We start from the raw sequence: 6,000 nt of genomic DNA on the forward strand, positions 1-6,000 counted from the left end.
TTTTATATGCTCTAAGTTATTGGAGCACATGCTGCAAAGGACTCGGTTGCTTCTGTTGTGTGAGGGTCCTCTAATGTAATCAGAAATGGAAGTTCAACCTCCAGTTCCAATTAGAGAGGAGAGTAGAGCTCACTTTTAGCCATCCATGTAACATATGATAACATTTCATTAACATATGTTGAAAATTTACTATTGATCTCGAAAACCATGTTCAATATGAGAAAAGTAAGAAATAAATAAAATACAGTAGTGATGAACCCAGCCTAATTCCATTTTAAGGTTGGGAGTCATCTCGTCACAAAGTTATGAAAAGTTAGTTTCTGTTTTACTATAAAATAGTAAGATTTCTATTTGGCCTGACCCTCTGTTGTACAAACTTGTTTGGAATTCCTGCCCATGCTCTGAACTCACCCATGCCTGGCTCTCCTTGACCAGATAACAACCCTCCCTAAAATCTGAGCAGTACCTCAAAATTCTGATGTTAGAATCTCAATTTACTCTCTACCTTGAAATGTTAAGCCACGTGGATCATTAACCTGATCATTCACATCAGCCTTTGTATTACAATTGCCAGATACCTGTTAGCTGTAAGTTACCACAACACTCCCTTTGTAACTTTTTGTGCTATAAAAACCTTTTCTTTCCTGTGAGTTGTTGCTGTTCTCTGACTGGCTTTTGGGGTGAGATAGTCACTGGCCAGCTCTCTTGTGTACGCAATATAAGCTTTCTTCAATTTGATGTAAAATTGGAGTCAGTTGTCTTTTCTTTGTGTTGTGGTTCAACAGTAGCTGAAGCCGTAAGCATTAGTCAAACTATGAACACTATTCAATGTATTGGAAGGGGATGAAAAAGAAAATACAAAGGAAACAAGTGAGAAAGAGAAGGAAGACCACAAAAAAAATAAGAGGAAGAAGAATGAAAGAGTAATGAAAGGGATGGAGAAGAGAGAAAAAACTACTGAAGAAAATTCCAGGTAATTGAAAAGTTTGCCATTTAATAGATCTTTGAAAGAACAAGTGTGGGGAGATCTTACAGGACACTTGAGAGTACAGAAGTAGTGCAAAAACAATCACAAAGGGATCTGGGTTTTGTCCTTGCTGAGGATTTTAAAATGGGGAGGTTTCCATAGATTTGGATTTAATATCTCTGGGTATGAAAGTGTTTTTGACATGAAATTATTCTACTCATTTTTGCATCTCAACTTTGACCCAAACTGGACAAACTTGTCAGGAGTCTGTCTGCTCAGCTCTGCCTGCTTCTTGCCTGCTAATGAGTGTTGGAAGAAATTTTCCTGTTCAGAGCAGAATAAGTCCTCAGAGTGGCTCTCTTTTTCTGTCTGTATTGGGAGTGTGGCTCTGGCTGCAGATGCTGGCCAGTCCCCTCTGCTGGACAGCCTGTGAGTCAAAGTAGTTTGCAAGACTCAGGTGCTTTCCATGTGCTGGCGGAGGAGTCTGGAAATTGCCTCCAGACACCTCTGGGCATGGGGGAACTGGGGCATGCTGAGCTAGAATGCCAAAGGTAACACCTTTCCACACCCCAACTATACACAGTTCAATGTCCCTGTGGCTTTGTCCCTATCTGAGAGTTCAGATCCCCTCTTTGAAATGGAAGTCCCCTTTTGGTTGTCTCCACTCTGCAGACCTACAGCCTAGAAGCCAAACTTTCTGTCACTGCCCAAAGCTCCTGCTAAAACTTTAGCACATTCCCACTCCTGTGTCCAGGTGGACTCAAGACTTGGGCACGGAAGTCAGTGAAAATACAGGACCCATGGCCACTTCATCTTGGGTACACAAACAAAAGCAATCCCAATGATACCTCATTACAAGTTCTGCTCCCTCACATGTTGAAGTGTAGCATTAGAGAAGCATGCTGAGGCAAGCATATAAAGCAGGGTTTATATAAAAAATGGGTAACAGACTTCTCCTGTGAGGGAGAAGGGCGCCATAGCTGCTATCCTGGTATCCCAAGAAGTGAGGTGTTCTGCCCTTTTTATATGACCTAGACTTCCTTTGTTCTCCTGCCCTCTTCTTCTCTTTCTCCTTCCTGCTTACAGGACTAGGCCTAGGAAATGCTCAGCAGGATGTTCAAAAGGTGGGAAAAAGATGGGCTGAAGGGCAAAGGGCAGGGTGGAGCAGCTCAGGGCAAATTCATTAACAACCTTATAGCTCACTACAGGGAGGGGCAATTCCTGGGACAGGTCACCTTAGCAACAGGTTGGAGCTGGGGTACTTCTCCCTGAGTGTGGAGAAAGCTCCCTAAAGGAATTAACATTTTGATCCCTCAGGGGACAGTGTCCAACTTCCAGACTCACTCAAAATTGGCCTCTTCTTCTGACCTGATTTGATTTGCCTATCTATGCTGACTTCCAGTCTAATTCTGGCTTCACCAAGAAAAAGAATAATAAAAGAAAAAACAAACAAAACAAAAACCAAAAGAAAACTGCAGGGATTTCTCATTTCTTGGGCAGCGAGTGGACACAGAGGGTCTGTAAGCTGGCAAGACTCCCACATTCTCTACATTGCTGGGAAAAGCCAATTTCTCTCCCATACTGATTCCTTCTCAGTATCAGAATGGTTTTCTGGCTCAGACTGTGAAATTGCTGGACAACACAGCCTGCTTCCTCTTCACCTTTTACCCTTGCCACTACTTGTCCCCACAGTCTGCTCATTTTATGCATTCACTTTGCTGCCACAGTCTGCTCATTTTATACATTCACCTTTTATTCTCAAAACTGACAATCTGCTCCAACTCTGGCCTCTAACCCTGGGAGACACCCTCCCGAACTTCCCTGTTCTTTCTACCTCATCTCATCTTATAATGTCAGATTCATGGGACCCAATACGTAATGCCAGATTCATGGGACCCCAATAGATCTCCAGGAGCTGAATCCAATTTAATCATACAAGAGTCCTTATTGCAAGCTTGAGCCTGGACTCACAACCATTTCTGACACAGGGGTCCTGAAGAGTGAGTCCTGGTCCTTTGTTCAGTGAGATTTTATAGGTTTTTAGGGGATACTCTATGTGTCACAACATCACTCACAAAACCATTTCACACCAAGGGAATATCAAACAAAAACTCTGAGCATTGATTAGCACATTCACTGGAGGGAAGAAGTTGGGTAGGGGTGATTGTTGAGTTCAAGAGGTGGATACATTTGAACTGATTGGTTTAAGCCTTCAGGGGTGTACATGCTAAACTACATGGTTTCCTAACATGTTATCAACCACTGATACTGAGGGGATATCTGGCATCCCAGGTATTTTCCCTGTCTCATGCTGATTGGTGGTTGCTAGGGGGTTGCTATCTCACCTAGCCTAACTGAGTCAGGGACACCTGGCATCACAGATCTCTCCTGTTATTAGCAGACAAACAACTCAGCAGGGTGGTTAGGTGCCTAGGAGTGCTCTGTTGGTTTTTCCAAGGACAAGGGTTACCACCCCCTCCCTTTGGACAGGCCTTCAGGTAGAAGCTGGGTTTCAAAAATGGAATCACAGTGTTAGACCAGGATGCAAGAAAAGACCACTGACTCCAATTAAAATCAAATTAAAGCAAGCTTATTATTTCAACCAGCCAGGTGCCTCTCCCTCCCAAAATGGCTGGAACAAGACAGCACCCCAGCTTTCCTGCAGCCCAGCTTTATAGCCCAGAAAGTTACACAAAGGGGGGTTACAGATAACAGAACTCTGACAAGCATCACACTAATGGTAGTTTACATTTTTTGCTGGCCCCAACATCAGAATTTATGAGGCCCATTAGAGCTTCAGAGAGGGTTGTTGTCTGACCAGAGAAGGCCAAGATTTGTGAGGCGTCACTAAAGTTTCAGAGAGGGCTGCTATCTGGTCAGGAGCCAGGCATGGGTGAGTTCAAGGCAGGGGCAGGCATTCCAAGCAGGTTCAGAATTTGCAGTAATTTATAGTAAAGCCAAAATTATCTTTTCATGGCTTTGTGGCGAGATGCCCAATTTTAACTGTCTATCAACAGTAGTTTCTCAATCTCTGCAGAACTGTGCTTCCCATTCAGCCTTGGACAGCAGTGGCTGTGCACTGGGTTCCTCTACTGGCCATTTTCAGAAGACCCTTGCATCAAATTATCGATATCTTCTTGGAAATACAATTTAGCCCATGCCCTAACATGGCCCTCTCCATCCCAATAACAATTTTTTTTTGTTAAAAAATTTTCTTCTTGAAAATTTTTTATTTATTTTTTATTCACCTTTCATTATGTTTTAAAATCCACTATTCTGCCAGGCAATTGTGCCTTTTGCCCATGGGACACTTATCTGCCAGATTTCTGGCCAGATTCCTATCATTAGAAGTCTTCCCATGCACAGGAAGGACCCAGAGCTATTTATAAGTGAATGAAGACCCAAGTTATCTTGCAAATTCCCCCTCAGGAGTGGCCTTCCCTCATTGATCTCAAACAACGTGTGGAGAAACAGATTTAATGTAGTCTGAGATATCCAATCAGCCTGAGAGGGTGTGTCCCAACTGAATACAGGATAGGATCAGAGTCTGTGAAGCCAGGGTGTGTCCCTGGAATGTGGCCCTGATGAGATTTAGTAACTGGTTATCCATATAAAAAAGGAAGTCAAGCAGAGGTTGCCTGTTCTCAGAGAAGGGACATTGAAGAGTCTAGAGCCTGGGAGAAGAGCAAGTCCCTGCTCACCCGAGGAACCCTACTGACTGCCTTCCCCTCCAACTCTTATTTCCTGGTGAGTTCTCCAGACAATGGGATGGGAGCCTCCTTGCTCATAGTGAGATAAACACTCTCTCTTGGAATTTGTGCCATCACAGCAGCATGTATGGGCTCTAAATTGTATTGTTTCAACAGGGACTTCTCCATTCTTAATCTGATTATTAGAAACCATTTCCATTTGTCTTGAATCCAGGTTATAATCTTAATTTCCTCTTCCATGATTTTGTATCTTGCTACTTACTATGAACAACCAATAACTAGTGGTTATAAATTTAAATGACTCATCATTGAAATGGAAATGAATTCATATATCTGTAATCCTTGTCATTTACAATGTTGAGAAAGGAGGATTGCAAAAAAAAAAAAAAGAATTCTCAGTAATGTAGCAGGGTCTTCAGCAACTTAGTGAGACTCTGACTCAAAAGAAAACTACAAAAATTACTAGATTTGTGGCTCTGCAGTAAGAGTCTGTTGGGTTCAATCCCCAGTACCAAATACCAAATATGAAAAGGCTCTTCTGGTTCAAGTGGTAGATGTTTCTTTTTTTTATTAGCTGCATTCTTATGGATGAACTGGACTATAAAAATCTTGCAAAGCTGGGTTTTGTTGTAATCCAATTTTATGAAGTTGGATTTTCTATTTATATCATTGACATAGGTTCATATTGATTTCTCGCTTACTGTGTGTTTAAAGCTGTTCTCATGTACTATAGATTTGGTCTCTGCTTTGATCCCTGCATTGCTAGAATATAAAAGGCACTAGGGAAGAACCACTCACTATGTCTGGCATAGAAAAGAGGCATATCCCCTGCATTGAGTAGAGGATTTATCCCATCTCAAACACTGAGAATTATGAGAATAGGGGGTCATGATTTAGGTATGAGGTTCAGAAGGCTTGCATGAGAGACAATGCATGAAAGTTAGAGGTGAGAGATTGGCTTATGATAACTTTCACCTAATCAGTGATACAAAGCCTTAAAGGGATTAACTGGGTGGTGACTGAGGGCAGGTAGGGTGTAGCTGAGTTTTGTAAACCACTCAAGGCATGCCTTTGGGTTTATATTTTGTCTCTGGTGATTGAAGTTTTCTTTTTGGTTTCTTGCTATTATGACCTGTGCCGCAGTCTCTGGCTGGCCACAAATCACGAGTCACCACACAGCTTGTAGATTCAAACAGCAATTCTTTATTCCCAAACTCACACCGGCCGTCTACAAACATGTTCTGGGGGAATCCACGTTCTCTGCCCAAATCCACTTCTCCACCGGGCTTCTGTCTCCCAAAATATACTGTCTGACCCTAAGAA

This window comes from Callospermophilus lateralis, chromosome 4 (assembly GCF_048772815.1).
Source record: "Callospermophilus lateralis isolate mCalLat2 chromosome 4, mCalLat2.hap1, whole genome shotgun sequence".
NCBI lineage: Eukaryota > Metazoa > Chordata > Mammalia > Rodentia > Sciuridae > Callospermophilus > Callospermophilus lateralis.